This window comes from Nerophis lumbriciformis, linkage group LG17 (genome assembly GCF_033978685.3).
Source record: "Nerophis lumbriciformis linkage group LG17, RoL_Nlum_v2.1, whole genome shotgun sequence".
Lineage (NCBI taxonomy): Eukaryota > Metazoa > Chordata > Actinopteri > Syngnathiformes > Syngnathidae > Nerophis > Nerophis lumbriciformis.
This window is the reverse complement of record NC_084564.2, coordinates 8,770,193-8,785,000: the sequence shown is the minus strand read 5'-3', so window position 1 is coordinate 8,785,000 and position 14,808 is coordinate 8,770,193. Positions and strand designations below refer to the sequence as shown.

At 34.0% G+C, this 14,808-nt stretch overlaps 1 protein-coding gene and 1 non-coding gene across 3 annotated transcripts in view; both read right to left on the bottom strand.

Moving 5' to 3' along the window:
- Positions 1-14,808, bottom strand: part of cog6 (component of oligomeric golgi complex 6) — a 231,261-nt gene that overhangs the window by 215,846 nt on the left and 607 nt on the right. The window contains exons 1-2 of one of the 2 annotated variants that reach the window (XM_061972383.1): positions 7,077-7,246; positions 4,191-4,228 (exon numbers count right to left, since the gene is read on the bottom strand). The gene's annotated coding sequence lies outside the window, so the exon portion shown is untranslated. Of the gene's footprint in view, positions 1-4,190; positions 4,229-7,076; positions 7,247-14,808 lie in introns of those variants that run through there. The other variant, XM_061972384.1, reaches the window with a different exon arrangement.
- trnak-uuu (transfer RNA lysine (anticodon UUU)) lies at positions 11,371-11,443 on the bottom strand. The gene has a single exon. It is a non-coding gene; the product is annotated as a tRNA-Lys (tRNA).

The following is a 14,808-nucleotide window of genomic DNA, read 5'->3' as shown; positions in this document are numbered from 1 at the left end:
ACGTGAAGCAATTGGAGTTTTAAATAGGTCAATAATTCATAACAACATTGATTTTCATTCAATATTATTTTTTGAACAGTGACAGCTTTTTTTTAAATAGTGCAAAAATTCTTGGGGATCCAAAAAGGCTCGACTCATAAAAATGTTTTAAAAAATTCAAACATTTTATTTTTTGTTGTTTTACTTCCAAACTTTAACAATATCCATCGATTATAATTTTTCCACATTTGTTTGTTTGTTTGTTTGTTTATTTTATGCCCTTTTTGTCAAAGAAAATGTGTTTTTTTATATGGCAAACACACAAAATATGCAATATTTTCCGCAAAAAATATTTCAAAGTGGAATATTTGATGTGAAGTAATTGGAGATTTGAATAGGTCAATAATTTATAGTAACAATGATTTTGATTCATTATTATTTTTTGAGCAATGACAGTTTTTTTAAAAACTGTGCAAACATTATTGGGGATCCAAAAAGGCTCCACTCATAAAAAAAAAGTTTTTAAATTCAAACATTTTATTTTTTGTTTTTTTATCCATCTTCACGTTTTGTTTTATGCCCTTTTTGTCAAATAAAATTTGTTTTCTTTTAATATTTTGTATAACGCACAAAATATGCAATATTTTCCACAAAAAATATTTTAAAGTGACATTTATGACGTGAAGTAATTGGAGCTTTGAAAAGGTCAATAATTCACAACAACATTGATTTTGATTCCTTATTGTTTTTTGAGCAATGACAGCTTTAAAGAAAAATAAGCCAGTTTTTTTTTTCTTTTGGAGTAGTATTTTTAAAATGTTAAAAAGTTAGCTGCGGGCCACACTTTGATATATATCCATTCATGCATTATAATACTTTCATTTGTTTTCACATAAAGAATAACTAATTTTTAAGGTGTGGTGGCTTTTGTTTTATTTTGTAGTAGTAGTAGTGTTTTCCTTGTTCATTAAACGAATCCGGTCAACTTCCTTTTCTTCTCACTTTATTGAAATGTGCACTTTGGGGCCTGTGCACGTTTCTACTGGAGTTGAATAAAGATACCATTTTAAATTGTACTCTAAACAGTCTGCTGGAAAAAACCAATTTGGTCCACTTTGGCCTGCGGTGTGAATGTCGTCTACAAGTTTGTGAACCCAAAAGTCCGCCGATAGAGGGGTTCTTAAAAATGGAGGTTCCACTGTGCCGACATGATTTCATCACAAAGTGTTTCCGTGTCTTCCTGGCGTCTCATCCTTGCCTTAAAAACACGACCACGCAATAAGAAATATGATCAAAATGTCAAAGCTCCTGTGGCTCCCCAGCAGAGGGAGGCATAAAGAAAAACTGTACGTTGTTGTATGATCATGTATTTTTATCACATTAGCACGTTTTTCTTGGTTTTGTATTCACGCCTCAAATGATCCATGGTTTTGTTATTTGTAAATAAATGTTTATTGACAAGTGTTTGGTGTTTTGGATTGGTGGGAGCGCCACTCAAGGACGTTCGCTCGAAGCTTTCTCATGACCTCCTGATCCATCTGCTCTGAGCAAACACCCTGGAGTGTTTTTCCAATCGATACAGAGGATAAGGACAGACGGGGCGCTCTAAAGAACGTTTATTGACGACATCAATGCTGGGACCTCCTCACTCTCGCCTGGTTTGTGACGTTTGGTGACACCACGAATTACAATCAGGACACACTTGACTGTGACGAATAATACATATACACACACATATAGGTGTGTGTGTATATATATATATATATATATATATATATATATATATATATATATATATATATATATATATATATTTATATAACCTGCCACATGATGCTTGATAGAAAAGTGAAAGTATGTTATCTTTGGACCGCTGGGACGGACCACACTCATCTGGGTCCGTTTGGCGGATGGAACTTTTTTTTTTTTTTACAGAAAGTCTGGAGTGAAACAGGAAACGGCACATCTGCTTGACTTTAAATTTTGTTTAAAAAGGTGTCACACTATGCGCCTACATCATGGGCCCAACTTTTCCACTACATTAACACTGAATTAGTAATATTACTCATGATTTTAATCATATTCAATTATATCTAACCGACTTACAGTTTAACAGGATACATATTGTCAAATGATATGAAACATGTGTTAGTCACAAAGACTGTTATCAAGGCTTAGGTCAGGCTGATTACAAAAATAAATACTCATCAAATATACTGCAAAAGGCCCATACGGACCACAGCCGAGAAACAGATGTTTTTGGCAGCCCTCAAGGAAGATTTCTATTAATTTCAATCTTCATCATAAATTAAGGTGCTGAAATAAATAAAAATAAATATAAGTTAATTAATGAACTAAAAATAAAATGTCATAAATTATCTAAATTATAATAATAATAGTTTTAATATATATGTTTTTAAATAAACTGTGAATAAAATTAAAGTGCAAATGAAAATACAGTGTCATCTCTTTAGTCATATTTTTTGCTTTAGCTTCAGACTTCTTCTGTTTGTTTGATATTGTCATTACTGCCAGAAGTGGTGGAAATGTGTACTACAACTGAGCCCATACAGACCACACCTGAGAAACAAATGTTTTTGGCAGCCATCCAGGAAGATTACTATTAATTTCAATCCTCATCAATAAGTAAAGTGCTAAAATAAATACAAATAAATATAAGTTAATTAATTAAATAAAAAATAAAATGTCATAAAAATACATAAATTCTAACTAAATGTAATAATAGCTTTAATATATATGTTTTTAAATAAACCGTGAATAAAACTAAAGTGCAAATGAAAATACAGTTTCATCCTCTTTAGTCATATTTTTTGCGCTTGAGGAACGTCTATGACTTTAGCTTCATCCTTCTTCTGTTTGTCATTACTGCCACAGGTGGTGGAAACGTGTATTACAACTGAGCCCATACGGACTACAGCTGTAAAACAAATGTTTTTGGCAGCTCCTATTAATTTCAATACTACTCAATAATAACAGTGCTAAAATAACAAGGTTTAAATATAAGTTAATTAATTAAATAAAAATAAAATGTAATTTAAATATATAAATTCCAACTAAATTTAATAATAGTTTTAGTATATATGTTTTTAAATAAACCGTGAATAAAATTAAAGTGCGAATGAAAACACAGTATAATCTCTTTAGTCATATTTTTTGCGCTTGAGGAACATCTCTGACTTTAGCTTCAGACTTCTTGTCTGTTTGATATTGTCATTACTGTCACAAGTGGTGGAAACGTGTATTACAACTGAGTACATACGGACAACAGCTGAGAAACAAATCTTTTTGGCAGCTCTCGAGGAAGATTACTATTCATTTCAATCCTATTCAATAAAAGCAGTACTAAAATAAATGAAAAAATATATTAGTTAATTAATGAAATAAAAATAAAATGTAATAAAAATATACACATTTCTAACTACATTTTAGAATAGTTTCAATACATGTTTTTGGCAGCCCTCGAGGAAGATTACTCTTAATTTCAATCATATTCAATAATTACAGTGCTAAAATAAATAAACAAATATATAAGTTAATTATTTAAATAAAAAGAAAATGTAATACAAATAAATAAATTCTAACTGAATTTTATAATAGTTTCAATATATATGTTTTGAACTAAACTGTGACTAAAATTTAAGTGCAAATGAAAATACAGTTTCATCTCTTAAGTCACATTTTTGGCGCTTGAGGAACGTCTCTAACTTTAGCTTCAGACTTCTTCTGTTTGTTTGATTAGGTCATTACTGCCACAAGTGGTGGAAACGTGTATTACAACTGAGTACATACGGACAACTGCTGAGAAACAAATGTTTTTGGCAGCTCTCGAGGAAGGTTACTATTAATTTCAAGCCTATTCAATAATTGCAGTCCTAAAATAAATATAAGTTAATTAAATAAAATGTCATAAAATTATGTAAATTCTAACTAAATTAAATAATAATTGTAATATATATGTTTTTAAATAAACTGTGTACAGTTACATGCAGGGTTAATGAGGCCAGCATAGTCTTGGTAGACCAAATCAAGTCTGGGTCCTTACTTAGTTCCACAGGAAGCCTCCAAGCCAATTGTTGCTATTATTAAAGGATAAAATCTGATTGTATGGAATTTTATCTTGACGTTCTGGACGTTTAGGACAAACAAGTCATTTTGCTTTGATGGATGACGGCGGAGGCACGATGACCTACTTTCTCAGCACGTCAAGGTGCGTCTCTCATCTCCGACCCTGAAGGAGAGAAGACAAGTTGAAGGACAAAGAGACAAACTGCAGCGTCGGCAAAAGACAGCCCAGCCAACAATGGCAGCCAGGTGACAACAATAATGGCCGTTTCACGCTCAGATGGAACATGAAAGTTGAGGTGGAGTTTGGATCTCCTTCACGACACGTTAAGCTGCATCAATCGCTGACTCAACAGGAAACAATGTAAAAGTCATCTGGTTGGCCATAAACAGTCTTGCTTGGACTTCTCCTTTCTAGTCCTCTCACACGGCGATTCTCAAACTGCGGTCCATCTAGTGGTATGTTAAAGAATCACTTAATGGAATATTCAAACACGGTGTTACCGTTCAAACTGTGTGTAATGCTACAGAAAATGTACATTTATTTTTATGTAATGTCCTTTGGAGTAGACAACGACATCCAGCCGTGTCATTCTTTCATCCATCATTTCCATCACGTTTTTTTGTCAGCAGACCAATAAACGTTCTTTATAAAACATACAGAAGCCAAATATCATTTTCATATTAAATGGGCTGTTTGCACCTTGCTCAAATTTACATTTTTCAGAGCCAAAAATATAACATGAACACCACTGTTACCATTAATGCTTAGACACAACATACTGTATGTACTGTATATTCTTCAATAATTGTTTTACAATCACTCATTTTATTGAATAAAAATTATGCATTCCGGCTGTCTCATACACATGTACACACCTGCGCCGCGCACAAAATCAGGACCGCAGCTATCCATTATTTTACTAATCAATCAATTAATTTGTTGAATTATTCAAGTCTTCAGATAAAAAACTATGTACCGTATTTTAGGAAAAACTGTTGAAACAAACAACTATTTTGTGCTTGTCATATACCCTTAATTCTTCTTTTTTTAATGTTAATAAATCAACATTGAAATACCAATTTAACAGGTGTAATTTAATAAAAATATTTGTAAAAAGTCTTGGGTGATCGCCACAATACAGCTAACACACACACACACACACACACACACACTACCGCTCTCATGTACGCTCTATTGCAGAAACTGTGTTCAAATATTTGAAGTTCCAGGCACTCTATGCGGTCTAGATTTTAACTCATTTTTATTAGTTATACTCAGTAAAAAAAAAAATTATCAAAGCAACAGAATATGAATTTGACCATTTTTGCTATGAACATTAATTGAATAATCGTTGCAGCTCTAATTCCAAGAGAAGGGATTAACAATTTGCAGTGGGGGTATGAATCTTTGGGGACCAACGATTAAGTTGGATTCCTGGGGTGATGATACGATTTAGAATGGATTCTCGATTCCAACCGATACTCGCATTGTATCTATTAATTATAATGAAACTTTCTTGTTGCATGGATGTGGCCTAAAAACTGATTTTTTAAAGCAATTCTTATAAGAATTAGGATTTTTGCATTTTTCAGTAGTACTATATAAATTATACTGCAAGGTTTTTTTCTTGGTTTCTACACATGTGCATTTCTACACTGTTTAATCAACTATTTTCATTGTTTTTATAAGTGGTTGATTTATATAGGCTAGTAAGGTAAAGTTTTGTACCTGACAAGTTTCGGCTATCTTGCTTCTGCAGCCTTCAGGGGAAACCTGAAGTGGTGGGATGGAACAATCCATATAACACGTCATAGATGACGTCATGCTAACATCACGTGACACCTCTGATGAAGGCTGCAGAAGCAAGATAGCCGAAACTTGTCAGGTACAAAACTTTACCTTACTAGCCTATATAAATCAACCACTTATAAATACACATTAGTAGGCTAAATGAACCTCTTCAACATATTTTCATTATTTTCTATTAAATAGCAGAAGTAGTATTACTTCTTGTAGTTGTAATAAATTAAGTTAAATTATTTTGACTTTTTATCAAATATTTTTGACTTTTTATCTCATATTTCTGACTTTTTATCTCATGAATGCAACTTTTTTTAAATAATTTCAACTTTTTAATTTGTAATTTCAACATTTTATCAAATACGTATGACTTTATATGTAATTATTTTGACATTTTAATTGATAATTTCTACTTTTTTCTTCATAATTTTGACTTTTTATTTTGTATTTTCAACATTTTATCTCATAAGTATGATTTTTTTCATCTCAAAATGTTGGCTCTTAACCTTATTATTTTCATCTTTTATCTCATAATGTTGACTTTTTATCTGCACATTTCAACTTATCTCATAATTATGATTATTTTATGTCAAGATATTGACAATTGTTTACCTCATAATGTGGATTTTTAAAAATCATATATTTATGACTTTTTAAAAATTATTTCAACTTTGTATCTCATATTTTTAACTTGTTATTTCATAATTGTGGATCTCAATTTCGACTTTTTATTAAATAATTATGATTTATCTAATTATTTATATTTGTTATCTGATTTTTATCTCATAATTTCTACTATTTATTTGAGACTTTTTTTTCATAATTACGACATTTTAGCTTAAATTAATGATCTTTTTAATCAAATACTTCGGCTCTAAATAAACATCCACCAGCCGATGGAAACACCCTCATCCGATTGTGTTCGGTTTTTGAAAAATCTAAATAACACACCCGGATTGGAAACCAGATTTCTCGAGGGGGGCGGGGTGCGGCAGCAGAGGACCCTTCGTATCGCGCATGCGCCAATCTCAACGCGCGGGAAACAACCCGGAAGCAAATACCATTCAATATAAACGTAAACAATTGTCATGAAGAGACTGTTTATTTGCTTTACAAATTAAAAGAACAAAACATTTTGAAGTACATCTATGGTAGGAAAAAAAGAAACACATATTTATTTAAGAAAGTAGCGAAGGAAGCGTTCACAAACCTCTTCACGCTGCATTTAAGCAAGTCAGCTGAGTCACTTTCCAAGATAGTCCAGAACAACAGCAACCTTCCTCGGTCTTTTCCTTTGAGTGAACTTTAAGACATTCTAAAGTTTTGTTTCCATTATTTTCGTCTAAAGATTACGTCGGAAAAAAAACTTTTCCGCCGGTCTAGTTGCTAGGATCCGCGGGTGACGTCATAGATCAACCGGAAAATGAAATAATTTAACCGTGCAAAAAAAGGAAACAGCGCCCCCCAGTGTACGGGAGGCATATGGCGTATGAGCAATAGTCGCATTAGAGCGAGTGCATGGACACTTGGACTTCACACGCCGGTGTGAAAATGTCAAAAATACGAACTATTTGAGAAATCAGACTAATTTAGTTATTAATTATGTTAATTTATAGTTAATGTATGTTCTGTGTGCCCATTGAACTTAGTAGTATGTCCTGACAAACACCCCATAGGACATTAAGAAATTAATAACTGACAAACTGTCGCTTGAATTTTTAGGTGTTTTTTAGGATTAAGCATTTTTCAGTAGTACTATATAAGTGATACTGCAAGTTTTCTATGAAACAGCAGTAGTAGTACTACTTGTAGTTGTGATAAAGTAAGTTACATTATTTTGACTTTTTATCAAATATATTTGACTTTTTAGCTCATATTTCTGACTCTCATAATCAGGGTCGGCCCGTGGCATAGGCCGTATAGGCAAATGCTAAGGGCGCCGTCCGTCAGGGGGCGCCACGCCAGTGCCACAAATGTTGGAGAAAAAAAAAAGAAAAAAAAAGTTGGTACTATTATTTCTAAATACAAAAAAATAATCCCACGTTAATTAAAATGCAAAGTAAAGCCTATTTAATAGAAATATTATTTGTTACAACATTACGCCCCTCCCCCCCCGCACGGTGCGCCCCTCCCTTCCCGTATCATGACTCTTTTTGGACGTCACCACATCAAAAAATCAACACAAGATGTCAAAACGGCCAAAACTGTCAGGTGCCCAGGGAAGAAAAAAGAGAAAAGAAGAGGAGGAGAAACGAGAAAAGACAGAGGTAGCAGGTAGGTAACGTTAGCCTACATGAAATTATTTGTCTGTTACAGAATGTGATAGTAACCTGGCTTTTTAGCATTAAGCTAATGTTACATGATTCGGCAATTGCTAATCAATAAATAGCTAGTTCTGTTTTAACGTCGGGTTAATTTTGTGGAGGGGGCTAAATTGTTATGGAAAATAATAATGTAACGTTAGGTAATTACAGTACTCCCAGCTTACATTCCTCAGGGACATTTGTATTAGATCTTTTAAGCAGGTGTTTTTTGTTTACATTGTTATTGCCTTCTGGTTAGCTAATGTTTGCCCTGCAGGTAATAGTCACTTTTCCACCCCTTTATATATTAGGTATAGTTGTAAGTAAAAAAAAAAAGGTCAAAGACAAAGCTATTCGGGTTCTTGTGAGTATATACACTTCACTGCCGATGTGGGGGGGGGGGGGGGGGGGGGGGGGGGGCGCCACCTAAAATCTTGCCTAGGGCGCCAGATTGGTTAGGGCCGGGCCTGCTCATAATTATGACCTTTTTAAAATAATTCCGACTTTTTCATTTGTAAATTCAACATTTTATCAAATATGTATGACTTTGTGTAATTATTTAGCCTTTTTTAGCTCATATTTTCAACTTTTTTTAAGAACTATTTGAGAAATCAGACTAATTTAGTTATTAATTAGGTTAATTTCTAGTTAATGTATGTTCTGTGTGCCCATTGAATTTAGTAGTATGTCCTGACAAACACCCCATAGGACATTAAAAAAAAATACAATAACTGAATAATTGTATGAATGCTCCAAAGCATTGCTTTTCTACACCAATATTCATCTATTTATTATTCAACTTCTTGTTCTTTTGGCACGCTCTAACTTCCACATTTTTCACTCGATTCAAACTGTTCAGCCTATTCTGGAATCGCGGGCTTTCCCTTGACAAATTCCCAGATTTAGACTTAAACTTAGACTTAGACAAACTTTAATGATCCACAAGGGAAATTGTTCAACACAGTAGCTCAGTTGCAATGATGGAAAGTGTAAGGATGGAAAGGACAATGCAGGTATAAATAGACTAATATAGCGATAAAAAAAATGTAACATATATACATAATATGTGTACAGAATAATATATATACAGATATATTATATTATGTCTATAACATATATACAATATATACCAATGACCATGTACAATATTACAGTATATACAGTATATGTGACAGCAGCAGCATACAATAAAGAGTAGATCCAGCAGGAAATAGAAAATAGACATAGATTTCCCAGAATTCCAGGTTTTCCGGGACATTTTTCCCATTCAAAATTAATTGGCCATTTTTCAAACTTCCACCATTTCCACATGTTCCACATTTTTCGATCCATTCATACACATTGCACCATCCTGGAAATTCAAACTATCATTTTTCCAAGTTAAAAAAAATTCCAGTATTTTCCAGAATTCCAGGTTTTCCGAGACATTTTTTCCCCATTCGAAATGAATTGGCCATTTTTCAAACTTCCACCATTTCCACATTTGTCAACCTATTCATGCCATTCCACCTTCAACACATATTCCACCATCTTGGAAATTCAAACTATAATTTTTCCCAAGTTCAAAAAAAATTACAGGATTTTCCAGAATTCCTGGTTTTCCATAGCCCTATTTCCACCCTTTTTTTCTGGCAACCAGTCCTCCCACATTTTTCAACCCACTTCAACCGTTCCACCATCAAAACATTCCTCTTAATCAGGCATACTTGCCAACCTGGAGACCTCCGATTTCGGGAGGTGGGGGGTGGGGGCGTGGTCGGGGGTGGGGGGGGGGTGGTTAAGAGGGGAGGAGTATATTGACAGCTAGAATTCACCAAGTCAAGTATTTCATACATACATATATATATATATATATATATATATATATACATATATATATATATATATATATATATATATATATATATATATATATATATATATATATATATATATATATACATCCTGAAATTATGCAAACAAAACTGTGTTTTCAAACTTGCATAAATAAATATTAAGGAATATAACATAACTTGGCTTCTGAGAGTTTCAAAATGTAATGAATAAAATGCTAAAGTTGTTGATAAACAAGCAATTATTTTAATAATTAAATATGGTCATTTTAAATGAATTATTATGATAATTCAAAATCAATTATTTCAAATATGTTTATTTTAATGTATAATTCTATGGCTGGATGTAATAAGGAGTCAGGAAAAAATACAAAGAAAAATACAATAAATTTTGATGTTTTTAGCAAAATATAATAAAAATGTATTTAATATTATTATTTTTTAATTAACAAATATATTTATTTTTAGGTAAGATAAACATAATAATACAATTTATCTCTAGTCTGGATGATTTAGTTCTTGTCACCCTGTTGTCCTCCCGTCATGAAAAAAGGCTGTCCTCACTCAGGTCGCATGGAGCTGGAGGGGGCGTGGCTTCCAGCTCCGGCTGAAAATCAGGAGATTTTCGGGAGAATATTTGTCCCGGGAGGTTTTCGGGAGAGGCGCTGAATTTCGTGAGTCTCCCGGAAAATTCGGGAGGGTTGGCAAGTGTGTAATCAGGACAAACCATTTCCAGGATGGTGGAATGTGTTGAAGGTGGAATGGCATGAATAGGTTGACAAATGTGGAAATGGTGGAAGTTTGAAAAATGGCCAATTCATTTCGAATGGGAAAAATGTCTCGGAAAACCTGGAATTCAGGGAAATCTGGGAATTTTTGGAAGTTGTCAAGGGAAAGCCCGCGATTCCTGAATAGGCTGAACAGTTTGAAGGTGGAACGCTTTAAATCGGGTGAAAAATGTGGAAGGTAGAGCGCGCCAAAATCTGGAGAAGAATAATAATAAGTTGAATAAATAGATGGATTTTGGTGTATTAAACCATATTATAATTAAGGCAAAAATGGCAATGGCTGAACAGGGACTCGAACTCCAGGCCATCAGATTACAAGCCTTACGTGACCAATCACGCCACCGGGTCGCAGATCACATGTCCAGCTCGGTCTTTTGGCTGCCCAATCACAGCGTGAATGTCAATGTTTTAGTCCCGCCCTCATGTGCGCTATTCCCAGAGCGATCCTTCGTAGTTTAAATGGTAATAATAATGTTTTGTTTATCAGTTTCTCCTCATTGGGCAGTAAGCTAAACATAATTCATGACTGGAGTCATGCGAAATAAGACGGTATTAATCATAGAAAAAAGGCAAAAAAGTAACGCCCGAACAGGGACTTGAACCCTGGACCCTCAGATTAAAAGTCTGATGCTCTACCGACTGAGCTATCCGGGCTCTGACTACAGTGTGCGCATTACAGTTTAAATAGCCTACAACTATGTACAGCTAGTTATTTTTAAACATTGACGTATTTGTGATATGATTTATACATATACATTTTATTTAACTTATGCAAAATGTATGCTTATTGACGTATTTGTGGTATGATTTATACATATGCATTTTATTTAATTATGCAAAATGTATGTTTAGGTGGGAGAAGGTGGATGCGGATTTTAAAAAAAACAACAACTTTTCAAACTATAATTTTTCCAAGTTAAAAAAAAATTCCAGGATTTTCCAGAATTCCTGGTTTTCCAAAGCCCTATTTCCACCCTTTTTTCTGGCAAGTACTCCTTTCACATTTTTCAACCGTTCCATCGCCATTGAAATCAATGAGACATTATTCAAAGTATCACAACTCCCACAATTTTCATCTGATTCAAACTGTTCCAACTTCAAAATATTCAGCCTGTTCAGGAATCGCGGGCTTTCCCTTGACAAATTCCTAGATTTCCCAGAATTCCAGGTGTTCCAGGACATTTTTCCCATTTAAAATGAATGAGCCATTTTTCAAACTTCCAACCATTTCCACATGTTCCACATTTTTCAATCTATTCATACACATTCCACCATCCTGGAAATTCAAACCATCATTTTTCCAAGTTCAAAAAAATTCCAGGATTTTCCAGAATTCCTGGTTTCCCAAAGCCCTATTTCCACCTTTTTTTCTGGCGACTATTCCTTTCACATTTTTCAACCGTTCCACCGTCAAAAAATTTCCCTTAATTAGGACAAAAAAACTAAGTTGTTTATTAAACTGCAAAAATTCCCGGTTTTCCCGAAATTCCAGAATACCATTTCTCAATTCAACATGTAACTACTTCAATATTTCTCCACCGATTTGAAAAATTCAGACAACAACCATTTCAACTCATTCAGACCATTCAAGTTTTTTACCATTTTCCAAAAAATTCCCGCTTTTCCCGAACTTTTTGGGAAATTCCCATTGAAATCAATGAGACATTATTCAAAGTTCCACAACGCCCACAATTTTCATCTGATTCAAACTGTTCCAACTTCAAAATATTCAGCCTGTTCAGGAATCGCGGGCTTTCCCTTGACAAATTCCCAGATTTCCCAGAATTCCAGGTGTTCCGGGACATTTTTCCCATTCAAAATGAATGGGCCATTTTTCAAACTTACAACCATTTCCACATGTTCCACATTTTTCCATCCTGGAAATTCAAACTATAATTTTTCCAAGTTCAAAAAAATTCCAGGATTTTCCAGAATCCCTGGTTTTCCAAAGCCCTATTTCCACCTTTTTTTCTGGCGACTACTCCTTTCACATTTTTCAACCGTTGCACCGTCAAAACATTTCTCTTAATTAGGACAAAAAACGAAGTTGTTTATTAAACTGCAAAAATTCCCGGTTTTCCCGAAATTCCAGAATACCTTTCCTCAATTCAACATGTTACTACTTCAACATTTCTCCACCGATTTGAAAAATTCAGACAACAACCATTTCAACTCATTCAGACCATTCAAGTTTGTTACCATTTTCCAAAAAATCCCCGCTTTTCCCGAACTTTTTGGGAAATTCCCATTGAAATCAATGAGACATTATTCAAAGTTCCACAACTCCCACAATTTTCATCTGATTCAAACTGTTCCAACTTCAAAATATTCAGCCTGTTCAGGAATCGCGGGCTTTCCCTTGACAAATTCCCAGATTTCCCAGAATTCCAGGTGTTCCGGGACATTTTTCCCATTCAAAATGAATGGGCCATTTTTCAAACTTACAACCATTTCCACATGTTCCACATGTTTCAATCTATTCATACACATTCCACCATCCTGGAAATTCAAACCATCATTTTTCCAAGTTCAAAAAAATTCCAGGATTTTCCAGAATTCCTGGTTTTCCAAAGCCCTATTTCCACCTTTTTTTCTGGCGACCATTCCTTTCACATTTTTCAACCGTTCCACCGTCAAAAAAATTCCCTTAATTAGGACAAAAAACTAAGTTGTTTATTAAACTGCAAAAATTCCCGGTTTTCCCGAAATTCCAGAATACCATTTCTCAATTCAACATGTAACTACTTCAATATTTCTCCACCGATTTGAAAAATTCAGACAACAACCATTTCAACTCATTCAGACCATTCAAGTTTTTTACCATTTTCCAAAAAATTCCCGCTTTTCCCGAATTTTTTGGGAAATTCCCATTGAAATCAATGAGACATTATTCAAAGTTCCACAACTCCCACAATTTTCATCTGATTCAAACTGTTCCAACTTCAAAATATTCAGCCTGTTCAGGAATCGCGGGCTTTCCCTTGACAAATTCCCAAATTTCCCAGAATTCCGTGACATTTTTCCCATTCAAAATTAATTGGCCATTTTTGAAACTTACAACCATTTCCACATGTTCCACATTTTTCAATCTATTCATACACAGTCCACCATCCTGGAAATTCAAACCATCATTTTTCCAAGCTCAAAAAAATTCCAGGATTTTCCAGAATTCCTGGTTTTCCAAAGCCCTATTTCCACCCTTTTTTCTGGCGACTACTCCTTTCACATTTTTCAACCGTTGCACCATCAAAACATTTCTCTTATTTAGGACAAAAAACTAAGTTGTTTATTAAACTGCAAAAATTCCCGGTTTTCCCGAATTTCCAGGAATTCCGTAATACCATTTCTCAATTCAACATGTTACTACTTCAACATTTCTCCACCGATTTGAAAAATTCCAACACCAACCATTTCAACTCATTCAGACCATTCAAGTTTTTTACCATTTTCCCCAAAATTCCCGCTTTTCCCGAAATTTTTGGAAAATTCCCATTGAAATCAATGAGACATTATTCAAAGTTCCACAACTCCCACAATTTTCATCTGATTCAAACTGTTCCAACTTCAAAATATTCAGCCTGTTCAGGAATCGCGGGCTTTCCCTTGACAAATTCCCAGATTTCCCAGAATTCCACGTTTTCCGGGACATTTTTCCCATTCAAAATGAATGGGCCATTTTTCAAACTTACAACCATTTCCACATGTTCCACATTTTTCCATCCTGGAAATTCAAACTATAATTTTTCCAAGTTAAAAAAAATTCCAGGATTTTCCAGAATCCCTGGTTTTCCAAAGCCCTATTTCCACCTTTTTTTCTGGCAACTACTCCTTCCACATTTTTCAACCGTTCCACCGTCAAAAAATGTCCCTTAATTAGGACAAAAAACTAAGTTGTTTATTAAACTGCAAACATTCCCGGTTTTCCCGAAATTCCAGGAATTCCGTAATACCATTTCTCAATTCAACATGTTAGGATGCGGATTTTTAAAAAAAACAACTTTTATGTATCTGAGCTTCCA